Source organism: Tamandua tetradactyla, chromosome X (assembly GCF_023851605.1).
Source record: "Tamandua tetradactyla isolate mTamTet1 chromosome X, mTamTet1.pri, whole genome shotgun sequence".
NCBI classification, from domain to species: Eukaryota; Metazoa; Chordata; class Mammalia; order Pilosa; family Myrmecophagidae; genus Tamandua; species Tamandua tetradactyla.
In genome coordinates, this window is record NC_135353.1 from 61999265 (window position 1) to 62015481 (window position 16217).

The window sequence follows — 16217 nt, forward strand, 5'->3', positions numbered from 1 at the left end:
TCTGGCTCTGGACCTGTAAAACTCAGAACAAGCTATCTGTTGCCAACATACAAAGGATGAACAGTCATAGGATACATAAACCTATTTCCATAGGGAGGAAGGGACACAGGGGTCACCAGACCCAAGCAGTTTCAAAAACCTGCAGGGCAAAGTCTTTCAAAGTTGGAGAGTCATTAACCTTCATGGTTTTAGAAAGTGGCAGTCCCACACTTTTCAAGGGCCTACGCAGAGGCCTGCCTCTCTCTGAATGTAACCTTGGGGGGCATTGTGGAGAACACCTTTTTCTAGGCTCCACCCTCTCCAAGGATCAGGGTTGCACTTGGGCTCTCTGCCATTTCCTGGGTACATGCTCAACCCCTCCATGTGGTGGCAGCCAGGCTCTCCCCAAACCTCAAGGAATATGCTTCATCCTCTCCAAGGCCAGAGGTGGCATAAGGTAGAAGGCCCACTCTCTGCCTTCAGGCAAACTTACCCTCTCCATGTGCTTGGGTGGGTCCACTTTCCTAGTCCAAGGCTTCTTGACTTCAGACCGAGCCTCCATGGTTTTGCCTCTGAAGTTATTTTTCCTCCAACATGTTCCTTCTCTGTCCCTCTCAGTCCAGACTGGCAGTGGTTCTCTTTATACAGATCGCAAAACACTCTCATTGGCTTTCTATCAGTAGCCTCAGATGGTGCCCAGCAGACATAAGGAGTTCTATAAATCCTTCCTGAATAACTGCAGGTCCAATCCTGGCTTTCTCTGAAATGGCTGACTTGTTCCATATTTGGCAAAGTCCTCACATAGGGCACTATTCTCTGAGGTCTCTCTTTCTGGAGGACCAGAGTTTTCTAGAACCTAAATTTATGGTTTCTTTGTACCCAAGGGTTCAGTTTTCAGCTTACCTCTTTCCTGTCACATTTCACTATAAGCTGTGTGGAGAAACCAGGCTTCACTTTCCACATTTAATTTGAAATCTCTTCTGCCAAATATCCAAGATCATGGCTTTTAAAATCTGTTTTCCAGCCAAAGCCTGTAGTCAATTATGCCAGATTATCTGCTACTTTAAAACAAGGATTGCCTTCCTTCCAGTTTGCAATAACACATGCCTCATTTCTGACTAAGGCCTTATCAACAGTATTTTTAGAGTCCACATTTCTACCAACTATTTCTTCAAAGCATTCTAGGTTTTCTCTATCAAGCTGCTTGCAACTCATCCAAAATCTTCCCCTTATCCATTTAAGAAGCCACTTCAACATATTTGGTATTTGCAAACTGCAGCACCCCATTTCTGGTACCAAAATCTGTTCTAGTTTGCTAGCTTCTGGAATGCAATATACCAGAAATGGAATGGCTTTTAAAAAGGGGAATTTAATAAGTTGCTAGCTTACAGTTCTAAGGCTGAAAAAAATGTCCCAATTAAAACAAGTCTATAGAAATGTTCGATCTAAGGCATCCAGGGAAAGATACCTCAGTTCAAGAAGGCTAATGAAGTTCAGGGTTTCTCTCTCAAGTAAGAAGGCACATACAAACACAATCAGGGTTTCTTTTTCATCTGGAAAGTCACATGGTGAAAATGGCATCATCTGCTAGTTTTCTCTCCTGGCTTCCTATTTCATGAAGTTCCCTGGGAGGCATTTTCCTTCTTCATCTCCAAAGGTCACTGGCTGGTGGACACTCTGTTTCTCATGGCTATGTTGTCTTCCCTGCTCTCTCTGAATCTCCAGCTTTCTCCAAAATGTTTCCTCTTTTGTAGGATTCCAGTAAAGTAATCAAGACCCACCTAGAGTGGGTGGAGACATGTCCATGTAATCCTGTTTAACAACTACTCTGATTGAATCACATCTCCAGAGAGATAATCTAGTTAAAGTTTGAAGCATACAGTTTTGAATAGGGATTAGAAGAAATAGCTGCCTTTACAAAATGGGATTAGAATTAAAACATGGCTTTTCTAGGGTACATATATCCTTTCAAACCAGCACACATACCATAACCCTTACCCCACCCTCTCATTGACCACTAGTATTTCAATCTACCCAATTAATTTTACCCTTTATCCCCCTATTTTTAGTTTATTTTTATCCATATTTTTTGTCTTGATCTGTCCATACCCTGGATAAAAAGATATATGACACAAGATTTTCACAACTACACAGTCATACTGTAAAAGTTATATCTTTATGCAATCATCTTCAAGATTCAAGGCTACTGGAATGCAGCTCAACAGTTTCAGGCACTTCCATCTAGCCACTCCAATACACCAAAAACTAAAAAGGGGTACTATATAATGCATAAGAATAACCTCAGTTTCAGCCATTGAAACTTTATTTTGTTTCATTTCTCTCTTCCCTCTTTTGATCAAGAAAGCTTTCTCAATCCAGTGATGCTGGGTCTTGGCTCATCCTGGGAGTTCTGTCCAACATTTCCAGGAAGATTTACACCCTGAGTGAATTCACCTGCTGAATGGCTTAGAGAGAGAGGCCACATCTGAGCAACAAAAGAGGTTCTCTGAGGGGAGACTCTTAGGCCTAATTTTAAGTAGGCTTAGCCTACCTTTTGCAGAAATAAGTTTCATAGTGGTGAAATCCAAGATAGAGGGCTTGGCCTTTGATTTGGTTGTCCCAACTGCTTGTGAGAATATCAGAAATTCTCCAAATGAGGAAGTTGAATGTTTCCTCCTTTCTCCCTAGTCCCCCAAGGAGACTTTGCAAATACTTATTTATTCACTGCACAAATTACTCTGGGATGATTCAGGACATCACACTAACTTGGAGAAACCAACAGAATTTCACACCCTATTCAAGACTCCTTGTACTTATGGTGTTCAACTAAACTGACCATACAAGTTATATTAGGAAATGCACTACTGAAAATATAAATTTTGCCCAAATAACCATCTCTCCCTTTGGCCTCATACAGAAGTTGAAGTTTAAAATATGGACGATATCATTCTTCAACCTGTGTTCTGATTTACCTTGTTCATATCCTGTCAGCTTCATTCATATCTCTACTCAAAGTCTCATTACTTCTCAACTTTTTAAAACAGTTCCTTTATGGGGTACTTCTGACTTTCACAGCTTCAGAGCACTGACTGTGAGTCTCAGGTATCACATAAATATCCACAGGTTCTGGGAATGACCAGGTTATAAACAAACAGTATCTCAGAATTTAGGGGGAAAAAAAAGCAGTTACAACTCCTGAATATATTTGACTGCTGTAAGAGCTTACAATCTAGGACTCTTTACAATGTGCCCCAATCTGATAAACCATGTCTTGGCCTCAGTTCACTGAGTTTTTATATTATAGTTAGTCCATATGGTTGAGGCATAATATTTGTCTTTTTGTTCCTGACATTTCATTCTACATTCAGTCCTTAATGTTTATTCTCCTAGTTGCATGCCTGACAACTTCATTCCTTCTTGCATCTGCTCAGTAGTTCATTGTATGTATACACCATAGTTCCCCCTTTCATTCCTCAGTTGTTGAACGCTTAGGTCACCTCCATCCACTGTGAATTATGAACCCTGCCATCAGAAACACCATCGTGCAAATGTCCATTTGTATCTCCACATTCAGTTCCTCCAGGTATATACGGAGCAACTGGGTTTCAGGATCATATGGTAACCCCAGCCCTACTCCCCTGTGGAACCACAACACTGCCCTCCAAGAGGCTGCACCTCTCAGTTTTGGTACAAACAGTGAAGAGGTACATCTCTTTCTCTGAATTTTCTCTAGCACTTGTGTTTGTCTATTCATTTTTAAACAGTTTTATTCACACAGCATACAATCCAACCTAAGTTTTTAGAAATGACTTCACTGCCTTAATCTATATGAAGGCATATCCTTTTTTTCCACAAAGAATCCATACTCTGTCCCCATGCCCCATGCCTGTTGACATTTAGTTTTGGCATAGTGCTTTTGTCACATTCAGAGGAAGCATATTATAATGTTACTGTTGACCATAGACCCTTGCTTACATTCAGTGTACATTTTCCCATATACCATCTATTTTCAACACCCTGCAATGTTGACATTCATTTGGTCTGGCTCTTGCAAAAATGTTTTTATACCTGTTTTACACCTGTCCACTCTAGGCATTCCTAAATTATACCATCTCAGATTTATTCTCTACCTTTCCTTCTGGTTCCATACACGCCCCAAGCCCTTTTCCCTCAATCGTTTTCACATTGAAATTCATTCAGTGTACTTATATTATTGTGCTACCATCAAGTAGTATTGAGCTATCCATTTCTGAATTTTATAATCATTCCTTTTGCACAATCCTTATTCTTTCAGCATCAATTGCTGAATCTCTACCCTATTTCTATCTCTTGATAACCTATGTTTTTAACTTCAATTCTTAAAGTTCATTCATAAATGTTAGCTCATATCAGTTAGACCATGCAGTATTTGTCCTTTTGTTTCTAGCTAATTTCACTCAGCATAATGTCCTCAAGGTTCACCCATATTGTTACATGCTTCATGACTTTGTTCTTTCTTACAGTGCATAATAAGCACAATATTCCATCCTATATATATACCGCAGTTTCTTTAGCCACTCATCTGTTGATGGACATTTGGGCTGTTTTCACTTCTTGGCAATCATAAATAATGCTGATTTAAACATTGGTTTGCAAATGTCTGTTTGTGTCCTTGCCCTGAGGTTCTCTGAATATATACCTAGTAATGTGATCCTTGCCCTTAATTTCTCTGAATATATACCTAGTTTCAGGATCACATGGCAATTCTATACTTCACTTCCTGAGGAACCACCAAACTGCCTTGCACAGCAGTTGTGGCATTTTACATTCCCACCAACAGTGGGTAACTAAACCTCTTTCCTCACATCCTCTCCAGCACTTGTCATTTTCTGTTTTTTTTTATAATGGCCATTCTAGTGGGTGTCAGATGATATCTCATTGTGATTTTGATTTGCATTTGTCTAATAGTCAGTGAAGTTGAGCATCCTTTCATGTGTCTTTTAGCCATTTTGTATTTCCTCTTCTAAGAACTGTCTGTTCATGTCTTTTGCCCATTTTTAATTTGGGTTGCTTGTCTTTTTAACAAAAAGAGTTGAGTTAAAGGAATTTATATTTTCTGGATATTAACCCCTTATCTGATGTGTGGTTGCAAAATATCGTCTTTCATTGTGTAGAATGCCTTTTTACTTTCTTGACAAAGTTCTCTGATGCATAAAAGTGTTTAATTTTGAGGACTTCTGACTTACATATTTCTTTTTTCAATACTTATGTTTTGGGTGTAAGTCTAGGAAACCACGTCCTATTATAATATTTATAAGATACTTCCTTACATTTTCTTCTAAATGTTTCATGGTCTTAATGCTAATGTTTAAGTCTTTGAACCATTCTGAGTTAATTTTTGTATTGGGTGTGAGATATGGATCCTTTTTCATTATTTTGCATATGGATATCCAGTTCTCCAAGCACCACTTATTGAAGAGTTTGCTGTGTCCCAGGTGGGTTGGCTTGACCACCTCATCAAAAATCAATTGTCCATAAATGAGAAGATCTATTTCTGTACCCTCCGTTCAATTCCATTGGTCAGTATATCTATCTTTATGCCAGTACCATGCTATTTTAACCACTGTAGCTTTGTAATATGCTTTAAAATCAGGTACTGTGAGACTCCCACTTCATTTTTCATTCTCAAGATATTTTTAGCCATTCGGTCATGCTTCCCTTCCAAATAAATTTGGTTTTTGGTTTTTCAATTTCTGCAAAGTAACTTGTCAGCATTTTGATTCGTATTGCATTGAATCTACAAATCAGTTTGGGTAGAATTGACATCTGAACTACATTTAGCCTTCCAGTTCATAAACACAGTATGCCCTTCCACTTATCTAGGTTTTCCATGATTGCTTTCAGCAATTCCTTGTAGTTTTCTGAGCACAGCTCTTTTGTTTTCTTAATTAAATTTATTCTTAAATATTTTATTCTTTTGGTTGCTATTATAAATGGAATTTTTTATTGATTTCCTCCTGAGATTGCTCATTACTAGTGTGTAGAAACACTACTGATTTTGGAGTGTTGATCTTTTATCCTGCCACTTTTGCTGTACTCTTTTATTAGCTCTAGTAGCTTTGTTGTAGATTTTTTGGGATGTGTGATATATAGTATTATATCATATGCGAAAAGTGAGAGTTTTACTTCTTCTTTTCCAATTTGGATGCCTTTTATTTCTTTTTTTCTTCTCTAATTGCTCTGGCTATAACTTTTGTCACAATGTTGAATATCAATGGTGACAGTGGGTATCCTTGTCTTGTTCCTGATCTTAGAGGGAAAGCTTTCAGTCTTTCCCCATTGAGGATGATGTTATCTGTGGTTTTTTCATATATTTCCCTTATCATGTTGAGGAATTTCCCTTATATTATTATCCTTTGAAGTGTTTCCATCAAGAAAAATAGGTTGCTGAATTTTGCCAAATGTCTTTTCTGCATCAGTCAAGACAATCATGTGGTTTTATTGCTTTGATTTGTTTATATGGTGTATTACATTAATTAATTTTCTTATGTTGAACATCCTTACATACCTGGAATAAATCCCACTTGGTCATAGGTTATAATTATTTTAATGTGTTGTGGATTCAATTTGCAAGTATTTTGTGGAGGATTTTTGCATATATATTTATTAGAAAGATTGGTCTGTAATTTTCTTTTCTTGTAGTATCTTTATGTGGCTTTGGTAACAAGATAGACATGGTGCATCTTCTTAGAGCTTCAGTTTTTCTCCAAGATTAAGGGGAAGTCAGTGAAATAATTTAACTAGTGTATAATTGAAAACATTATTATTATATCAAGCAAACACAAATACACAATGAGGTTGAAAGAAAGGTTAAGTATTCCCTGTTATAGAAGCATGAAGTTGTATATAATGTGTATGGCACAAAGCAGAAACTTTGTCTATGTCCTCAGACCCTTCAGGAATACATATTGAGTGAATTTTAAACATGAAGCATGAAACATGAGGTTTCAATTTTTTCCCACTGAAACAACTAAATAAATGTTTTTTTTTTGTTGTGCCAGATAGGATGGTCAGATTTAAAGGATAGCCATCAAAAATAGTACTTTAACCTATAAGTATGACTCTAAATATGCAATTTCAGAGATTTTCAGTCTTGGCAAGGAGAATAAATCTTGGAAAGGCAAACCTTCCCGGGGTGTCTCAAACCATCCCACAAAGTGGGTTGCCTTTCTGTACAAATAAAGGACTATAAATGGTTCCATACATACCAGGTCTTGCAAAACCTGTTGTAAAAACTCAGAACTAACTTATTAAGCCCTTGCTATTTGTTAGGCACACTGCTGGGACTATCCTGTACCTGAGTTATTTAATACTAACTGCATTATAGAATAGTATTTTTACCCCTAATTTTGAATGAGGAAAGTGAGGTGCTGAGAGATTGGATAGCCAGACCACACAGTGAATTAAATATAACACTGTCTAACTCCAATACCATCCTCTTTTCAATGAGCACTGTGCGTTAGGCATCCTCTTGCTTACCTCTTTATACTAATGTATTCCTATCATTATTAAAGAGAAAAAAAGAATGAGAGCCAGTGAGTGAATGATTGAGAGTTCTCTACTACATAGAGGAGGAGCAAGTGAGTCAGTTGAAAGCAGATGGGCAGCACCCTCACCACTCTCCCTGCTTCCCCCCATTCTGAAGCTAAGCGCATCTCATACCTGTGTCTTCTTCATTATTTCTTGTTCCTTTTTCAGTCTCCATACCCTGCTCCATCTACAATCCCTAGCCTTTTCCCCCTTGTCTTCAGGCTACTTCACCCTAATTTTCCTTTGCTTTCCTTTGAGTCCTAACCACTTCCCCACCACCCCACCCTCTGTTACCAACCTCTCCACTCCATCCCTACTTCCTTAACTTTTTCTCCTTCCTCTATTTCTTTATCTCTTGCTCAGCTTTCAAGGCCCCATTAGCGTCCCACCATTGACTCTGTTCTCACAATGATTCAGTGGTTTTGAGATGAAGTACAAGGTCACTAATTTGTTCTTCAACAAATTTTTTCTAATTGGGGTAAAGGTCATTCTGCCTTAAATGAAAAGTATGAGTGATAGGATATTTGGTATTTGGGGGAGAAAATGCAATCCCAATACTTCCAAATATATAAAGTAATACCAATGACTGAGACCAGAGAATAAAAGGCAAAGCTGTATGTCTCAGAGATTTGTAAGTGGTTTGACAAATAGGCACAGTTCATTTATCATTAGGACAGTCAATTTAAGAATATTAATGCTGCTATAGAGGTCTTCTCACCGAACTAGACTAATATTTCTCTTGTTTACCCAATTAGTTTGCATAAAAAGCTCTTTTATCATAGATACAGGTATGAGCTCATTAGAAGCATCCAACATATCAGACCCATTTTCTTATATCATATGGCTTGGAGGAAGAGTGCTTTGTTACAGCCAATTCTCTGAAAGGAGTAATGGTGAACAACAACAAAAATACTCATTTATCTGGTTCCATTCTATGTAAGAGTTACTATCAGTGAAAAAATACACTGTTCTGTTCACATTATTTCTGGTAGAAAGAGAAGGTATAGGGGAGAGAAATGAATGAATTCAAGCAGGGCCAAACCAAAGCAGCAGGAGCCAAATGTCTTTCGTTTGGAATCTACTGATTTAGAATTGGTAAAAATGCAGGAACCAACCTACTTTATTTTTAGACTCTAAGTTGCCTATTTGCTAAGCTAATTATAATGATAAACAAGATTTTCCTGAAAAGGTTTATAAAAGTTCTTAAAACTCCAACTTTCCATACACTGTCTTACTTTAAAAGCACGTGCTCAGTTCAGCAACACATATACTAAAATTAGAATAATGCAGGGAAGATTAGCATGGCCCCTAAGCAAGGACAACATGCAAAGTTGTGAAGCGCTCCATATTTTTAGGGAATCTTATATTTTATTCATGATTGTTCTGTAAACCCACAACTTATCTAATTTTAAAAAGGCACAGCCATCATTTAGTTGTAATTGTTTAGCTATACTTCCTACCAGTTCTTGGAAGTTGTCCTAGAGGAAGCCATACTAGGAAGAGCTCCCTTAGCCTATTTCACCTTATTGTGCATGAAAGTAAATAACTACAATTATTTTCTCATTGAATAGCTTCCTGTCAGTTCAAACTAGTCTACCCATCCCACACTTCCCATAGCTCAGCAATATATTCCTCTAACTTTTTTGAAAACTAAGGAAAAGTAGGAAGAAATGGGGGTTGAGTTTTACAAAGGTTTCTCTGAACAACTAGGAGGTGGGGATGCCTGACTATCCATGATCCTGTCTTTCCACCCCTACCAGAGTGGAGTTATTTGGGTGATTGATAAAAATGAACATTCCATTGTACTTTAACCTGCTGTTTTAGAAGGCTTCTTTGGCATTCAGAGTTGACATATGCCTCATAATGTGAAATTTGTGGAGGTTTTCTTCAGTTACTAAGAGAATCAATTTATGTAAAACTACAACTTATCCTAAACAGAAAACATGAGTTAGGGACTGCTTCTTAAATTATAGGATTCTCCAGCTTTAACCCAAAGGATTCATTGAAGGTCCCTTGAAATTGTTCAGCAGGCCAAAGCTAGGGAGATAAGGAAGCAGCTTTTCTTTACAAACCATTAAAAATGCACTTAAATGGATTAACTTTGTCTGAAAGCCACAAAAATGCTGAGTAAATTAATGGAGTTAATTAAAACTACTCTGATTTTTAATACTTTGGAGCCCACACAAATCCTATGCTTGAAAAGGAGCAACAAGGATTCTTCACTAGCAGAGTCTACTGGTTGGGGTGAGGCTACTGGTTTCAAGAAGAGTTGCTAATACCTGGCAACTCTGAAGGCAAAGTTGGAAGGGAAGCTACTGACTACAAATTTCAATAAGTTTCCAAGGGGCTGCTGGAAGTGAGACTATGATGACATTTATCTTGGACTTTAGGAAGGTGAAATATGCCTATGTGCCCCCTTTATCTCATCAAATGCCAAATTAACATGATATTTCAATGGTGACAGTCAAATTTAATGTGATACTGACACAAACCAATATATTTCAGAAAAATATTTCATGTTTTGTACTTTAGAAGGAAGCTGGATTGCATTATAAGTGTGTTTTTGTTTGTATTAGGATTTTAGTCTTTCCTATGCATATTTACTTTTTATTTTAACATTTTTATTGAGAAATCTTTACACACACACAGTCCATACACAGTATAAATCAATGGCTCACAATATCATCACATAGTTGTGTATTCATTCACCATGATCATTTATAGAACAACTGCATCACTCCAGAAAAGGAAATAAAAAGAAAAAAGAAAAAAACTCATATCCTTTACCCCTCCTTCTCATTAACCACTATTATTTCATCTACCAAAATTTTTAAACCTTTATCCCCCCGATTATTTATTTATTTTATAACCTTACTTTTAAAATTCATCTGTCCAATCCCTGGATAAAAAGACTATCAGGCAGAATACTATGAACAACTTTAGGCTAATAAATACGACAATGTAGATGAAATGGACAACCTAACTGTAATACAGTTATGTTGAAAAACTGAATGAAGCTGAACATGTGAATGATAGAGGGAGGAGGGCTGGGGGCACAAATGAAGTCAGAAAGAAAGATAGATGATAAAGATTCAGATGGTATAATCTAGGAATGCTTAGAGTGTATATTGATAGTGACTAAATGTACAAATTTAAAAAAATGTTTTTGTGTGAGGAAGAACAAAGGAATGTCATTACTGCAGGGTGTTGAAAAAAGATGGTAATTAATATTTTTAAATTTTAACTTATGTTTGAGACTAAAGCAAAAAATGTTTATTTGCTTAATAAACTGCCTAAAAAATTTATATTTTGACTAGTGCATTTCCTAATATAACTTATGTACATAGCTTAATTCAACACCGAAAGTACATGGAACCTTGAGTAGGGCATGAGATTTTGTTGGTTTGTCCAGTGTGATGCCCTGATAAATCCCAGAGTGATTTGAACAGTGAATAAAAAAGTATTTGCAATGACCCCTTGGGGGAATGGTGAGAAAGGGAGAAAATTCAACTTCCCCAAGTTGAATTCTTGATATTCTCACAAGTAATGGGGACAACAAAAGCTATAGGCTGAGCCCCGAATCTTGGGGTTTGTTCATATGAAACTTAACCCCACAAAGGATAGGTCACGCTTACTTAAAATTAAGCCTAAGAGTCACCCCCAAGAGAACTTCTTTTGTCATTCAGATGTGGTCTCTCTCTCTCTCCAGCCAACACAACAAGTAAACTCACTGCCCTCTCCCTGTCTATGTGGGACATGACTCCCAGGGGGGTGGACCTTCCTGGCAACATGGGACAGAAACCCTAGAATGAGCTGAGACTCAGCATCAAGGGATTGAGAAAACCTTCTCAACCAAAAGGGGGAAGAGTGAAATGAGACAAAATAAAGTGTCAATGGCTGAGAGATTCCAAACAGAATCAAGAGGTTGTCCTGGAGGTTACTCTTATGCATTAAATAGATATCACTTCGTTAGTCAAGATGTAATGGAGAGGCTGGAGGGAACTGCCTGAAAATGTAGAGCTGTGCTCCAGTAGCCATGTTTCTTGAGGATGATTGAATAATGATATAGCTTTCACAATGTGACTGTGTGATTGTGTAAACCTTGTATCTGATGCTCCTTTTATCTACCTTATCGACAGATGAGTAAAATATATGGAATAAAAATAAATAATAAGGGGAACAAATGTTAAAATAAATTTAGTTTGAAATGATAGTGATCAATGAAAGGGAGAGGTAAGGAGTATGGTACGAATGAATTTTTTTCTGTTGTCTTTTTATTTCTTTTTCTGCATTGATGCAAATGTTCTAAGAAATGATCATAATGATGGATATGCAACTAAGCGATGATATTGTGAATTACTGATTATATACATAGAACCTAATGATCAAAAGTTAAGAATGTTTGCATTTGTTGTTATAATTTTTTTAAAAATTTAAAAATTAATAAAAAAAATAAAGTCTATCAGACACAAGGTTTTCACAATCACACAGTCACATTGTAAAAGTTGTATTTTTATATAATCATCTTCAAGAATCCAAGGCTACTGGAACACAGCTCAACAGTTCAGGTACTTCCCTCCAGGTACTCCAATACACCATAAACTAAAAAGGGATATCTATATAATGCATAAGAATAACCTCCAGGATAACCTCTTGACTCTATTTGAAATCTCTCAGACACTGAGAGTTTATTTTGTCACATTTCTCTCTTCCCTCTTTTGGTCAAGAAGGCTTTCTCATTCCCATGATGCCAGATCCAAGTTCATCCCCTGGAGTCATGTCCCACATTCTCAGGGAGATTTATGCCTCTGGGAGTCATGTGCCAATAGGATGAAGGGCAGTGGGTGCAGCTGCCAAGTTGACTTAGAGAGAGAGAGGCCACATCTGAGCAACAAAAGAGATTCTCTGGGGGTGACTCTTAGGCATAATTAAAAGTAGGCTTTCCTTCTCCTTTGCAGGAATAAGTTTCATAGGGGCAAACCCTGAGATTGAGGGCTCAACCTATTGAATTAGCTGTCCCACTGCTTGCGAGTGTATCAGGAATTTCCAAGATGGAGATTTTTAATCTTTCCTCCTTTCTTCCAAGTCTCCAAAGGGTACTTTGCAAATATTTTTTATATTCTCTTCCCAAATTACTCTGGGATATATTGGGGCATCACACTAACCTGGACAAACCAACAAGATCTCATGCCCTATTCAGGATTCCATGTACTTATGTTGTTCAAATAAACTGATCATACAAGCTAAATTTGATAATGCACTACCCAAAATATAAATTTTGCACCAAATAAATATTTCTCCTTTGCTCTCACACAGAAGTTGAAGTTTCAAATTCTGAGCCACAACATCCTTTACCCTGTATTCTGAGTTACCTTAGTCCTATCCAGATCAGTTTCACCCATATCTCTAGTCAAAGTCTGATCACTTTTCCACTTTTTTTAAATTTTTGCTGAATGGGGCAATGCTGAATTTCAGAGCCTGAGTGCTCTGACACTGAGTCTCCAGTAGCACATAAATACTAAAAGTTTCAGGAAATGACTAAGTTATATACAAATAGCTCAGTATCTCAGAATTTATAAATAACAGTTACAATTCCTGCATATATGTGACTGTTGTAAGAGCTTACAATCTAGTACCCTTTACCATAGACCCCAACCTGATAACCCATGCTCTCAACTTCATGTCTCTGAGTTTGTATGTTATAGTTAGTCCATATGAGTGAGGTATGATAATGTTTGTCTTTTTGTTTCTGACATTTCATTCAACATACCGTCTTCAAGGTTCATTCACCTAGTTGCATGCCTCAGAACTTCATTCCTTCTTGCAGCCACTCAGTAGTCCTTTGTATGTATGTATCACAGTCCCCCCTTCCATTTTACATTGCATGTGTGAGGGAATTAGTGTATATGTGCATATGTGTGTGAAAGACAGACAGAGAAAGACAGAGACAAGGGCACCAATGGAAAGAGACATGCACAAAGACACAATGCAAATCAATAAGAATATAGAATTTTGTTTACAAATTTCTGCACACAAGCCTGCATAAAAGGATTTGTCAAATGACAAAAGGAATTGCCTAAAAGAGTATATCAGAAGTAGTCAAACATCCAAATTGAAGACTTATTGACTAATAAAACTATTAGACATCTTTCAGTAAGCATTTCCTCAAATGAGGTACATCTAATTTCTGGAATTAGTTGTATACAGGCTTGGGCTTCAGGGTTAGTCAGAGACGTTCTGAGTAGACAGGGACCTGAGAGATTATATAATACAATGGTTTACTTCAAACTTTTCTTCAAATTCTTCAATCAGGATCTTACTTGAAAGCTCAATGCAGAAACTTGATATGTGGGGAAAGTCTCTTTTTAAAGTAGGGGTCAAAGGGCTTGAAGCCTACTCTATGTCCTCATGACTCCTCCACCCACATTTTCTGACTGAGGAAGCTGAGAGCTAAAGAAACTAAGTGATTGTGCCAGATTCACCTAAAAAGTTAGTTTTCCTTACTTCCATTTTCTTCCCCTTTTCACTTCCTATCAGACACAAACACAAATTTATGCACTATCCCAGGTGGCCAGTAGGAGTTTCTCCTGGTCCTCAAAAACCTCTAACATCTCATTACAAACTTCCTTATTTTATATCACCAAGGAATATTTGCTTTTCAAAAGAGAAGAGTAGAACGAAGGCAATGCCGAAGCTAGTGAAATGAATCACTAAAGGTGGCATGACAGCACTGTAGCAAATTTTACCATGAATGGGATTCCTCAAATCACATTCTATAGGCATCCTCATAGTTATCCCATATTTAAGGCTAATCCTGCTGACTTATTTAAAAAGAATAGCCTTGGAATAAACTTCAGGAGAAATTTGCATTTAGACCATTTTGGTTTTGAGCGTTGAACAAGCAGAATGAAGGTGAAAGGTACTCCCACTTGTATTGAGTGGGCTTCCATTTCATTGCACTCTTTTCTGAATAGGTACAATGCTCCAGAATACTTTGCTTTGTTTCTTCTATGGCTCGAAGACAGGCCTGTTTGTATGCGTGTGTGAGGGAATGAGTGGGTGTATGTGTGCATGTGTGTGTTAAAGAGAGAGAAAGACAGAGACAAAGGCACCAATGGAAAGAGACACACACAAAGACACAAACTCTAACACACTTATATAGACACACAAAGGAGAGAAACAGAAAGAGAGAGACACACTCATAAAGAAATAAGAGACAGTGAGTGAGAATGACAGGTAGCAAGAGAGAGAGATGCGACACAATAAACAGAGACACATGGGAAGTGAAAGTGAAAATGAGATTAAGAAAGAGTGAGACAGAGTTTGAATGATGCACACTAAGAAATAGAGAGGCTAATACACACAGAGAGAAAGACTAAGAAATACGGAGAGAGACTGACAGAGAGGCTGAGAGTGATGGAGAGAAACTGAAGAAAGGAAAATCATGGTGATAGGAGAAAAAGGAGATCACTTTCTTTTTCCTTCCTCATTTCAAGCTTTCCATTTTTGCTCCTTGTATGTTCCATATAATTTGGAAATTAAGCTTTAGTACCTTCTATTGAGAGGCAAACCACTTAGAGCAGTATCTGCTGCTCAGAGACAATTTTAAAAATCTGACTATAGAAACATTTCTTTCTTGTCATTTATTTACTAATTTTAATTATTTGGGAATCACATTATGAAAGTATGGGAGCCAAATCTGGAGCTTATGCTGACAGGGGACCAACATGATAAATTGACCCGGAACTGTGATGTCAGACATACAGATCCCTCAGCAGCTCTGCCATGCTATGTGCTTTCTGTGTTTATGTCTATCTTAGGCCAATGTATGGGCTGTTATGCACTCCCTTTTCAATGTGACTGTGTGTCTGGCACTCATTGAGTCTTAGGGTTTCTTTATGATTTTGGAGGATACACACTGCACCAGGAAATTTTCATCTTATTCTGCCAGGAACCCTCTCTCTGTCATCTAACACTCTATAATAATTACCATGTAAGAAAGAAAAATGAGAGGCTCAGATGTTATCACAAGTTCATGTATCACTGTATATGGTTCTGACCAGTGATCAGATCTAATCATTTGGAGCCACTTTCCTCAACCAGAGAGAGGAAGGGAGGGAGGGTGAACAAGCACACAAAAATAGATGAATGGTTTTGTCCAGCAAAAAATGCTTCTAAGAATGTTCATAGCAGATTTATTTATGATAGCCCCCAATTTGAAACATTCGAAATGTCTACCTTTGGGACAAATAAGTAAATTATGGACAAATAAATTATTATATATTTATACACTTTAAAACTACACAGCAGGTGCATGGGTAGTTCAGTGGTTAAAATGCCCACCTTTGATGTGGGAGACCCGGGTTCGATTCCCAGACCATGCACCCCCCCAAAAAAAATTAAAAAAAAAAAAACTACATAGCAATAAAAACGAATTGCTGAGACATACACATACATGGCTGAATCACACCCACATAGATGATGAGTGAACAAGTCAGACACAAATGATAGATACTGTATGATTTCATTTATATGAAGTTCAAGAACAGGCAAATCTAATCAATAGTGATAGAAATCGGAATGATGGTTGCCTCTGGAGGGAGACTGCTTTGGTGCCAGAAATGTCCTATTTCTTGGGTCTAGGTCAGGGGTCAACCCGGAGCCAAATC

The 16217-nt window shown here is 37.5% G+C and overlaps 2 non-coding genes across 2 annotated transcripts; both read left to right on the plus strand.

Annotated features, from left to right (window-relative positions):
* The first annotated feature begins 8794 nt into the window (after positions 1-8794).
* LOC143672297 (U6 spliceosomal RNA) lies at positions 8795-8901 on the plus strand. The gene has a single exon (XR_013169765.1). It is a non-coding gene; the product is annotated as a U6 spliceosomal RNA (small nuclear RNA).
* Positions 8902-15860: 6959 nt separating this feature from the next.
* On the plus strand, positions 15861-15932 carry TRNAQ-UUG (transfer RNA glutamine (anticodon UUG)). The gene has a single exon. It is a non-coding gene; the product is annotated as a tRNA-Gln (tRNA).
* The last annotated feature ends 285 nt before the right edge of the window (positions 15933-16217 follow it).